Source organism: Pteropus alecto, unplaced genomic scaffold, assembly GCF_000325575.1.
Source record: "Pteropus alecto unplaced genomic scaffold, ASM32557v1 scaffold71, whole genome shotgun sequence".
Classification (NCBI taxonomy): Eukaryota; Metazoa; Chordata; class Mammalia; order Chiroptera; family Pteropodidae; genus Pteropus; species Pteropus alecto.
The window spans coordinates 18338059-18339118 of record NW_006433024.1 but is presented as its reverse complement, the minus strand read 5'-3'; positions in this window follow the sequence as shown (position 1 = coordinate 18339118).

Here is a 1060-nt window from a genome sequence, read left to right as displayed (position 1 = left end):
CGAGGGTAAGGGTTGGAAACCCTGTGATTTGGGTCACAGACTTCAATCCTTTACGGGTCAGTGTCCCCCTCTGTAGAATGGGCAGATCTCTAGCCTCACTGGGAGAGGATGCTGGCTGAGGAAGGGCTGCCTAGATGGACACTCAGGGATGTGGTGGGGGATGAGCCGCTCACAAACAAAATGCTGCTTCCCCCCTTGGCTTTTACTCATTGTTAATTGTATTTACTTTTGAGGAGTTCGCGTCTATGAAAGACTGCTCGAGGTGGGAAAGTTGAGGAATTCCAGGATAGCGGGGCCCAGGCAGTGCCGGATGGGTGCTGAGCTCCCATGGCTGTTGGAAGATGCAGCTCTTCCCTCTGATTCCTCTCTTCAACATCTTCCCCTGAACCTTTCCTCATCTTTCTCCTTCTCTGCCATGTTTGCTCCTAGAGACAATGGGAGACTTCCATTTTGCCCAGTGTTTAGCTAGACCTCTCCCATAGCAGGTCTTGGGCTAAGCCTGGTCCCTTCCCTAATAGGGTGGCATATAGTTTAGGGGTTACACGTATGGGGCTTATAAACAGAGACTTGTGTGTCAATTCGGGTTTGCTATTCACAGGCTGTGTGATCTGGGACAAATTACTTAGCCTCTCTGTGCTTCAGCTTCATCTGCCATAAAAACGACTAACAAACTGACATCATAGGGCTCTTGTAAAGATGAAATGAGCCAATGTGTATAAAATACTTAACATATACTAAGCACTCAGCATGTTGCTGTTCTCAGGTTAAAGCCACGTGGGCTATTTAATGCCTTCTATTTTCTTAGCTTTCACAGCTGTCTCCTGGCATGGACCAGTCACGCTGGAAATGGTAGGAGTGAATGAGAAGGATCCATGTGAATGCGTGGTCAAAACAGAAGTGGCTGTGGAAACACGAGAGATGAGGTGTCCAGGGAGAGCCTGTCTGGATGTCGTCATCTGGGGTGGGCCTACAGGTTGTCACGGAATGAGCTGCTCACTGACACTCACCGAGCGGCCAGTCTTCCTGGTCCAAGGGCCCAGGGCTGCAGGGGCACGTTCCG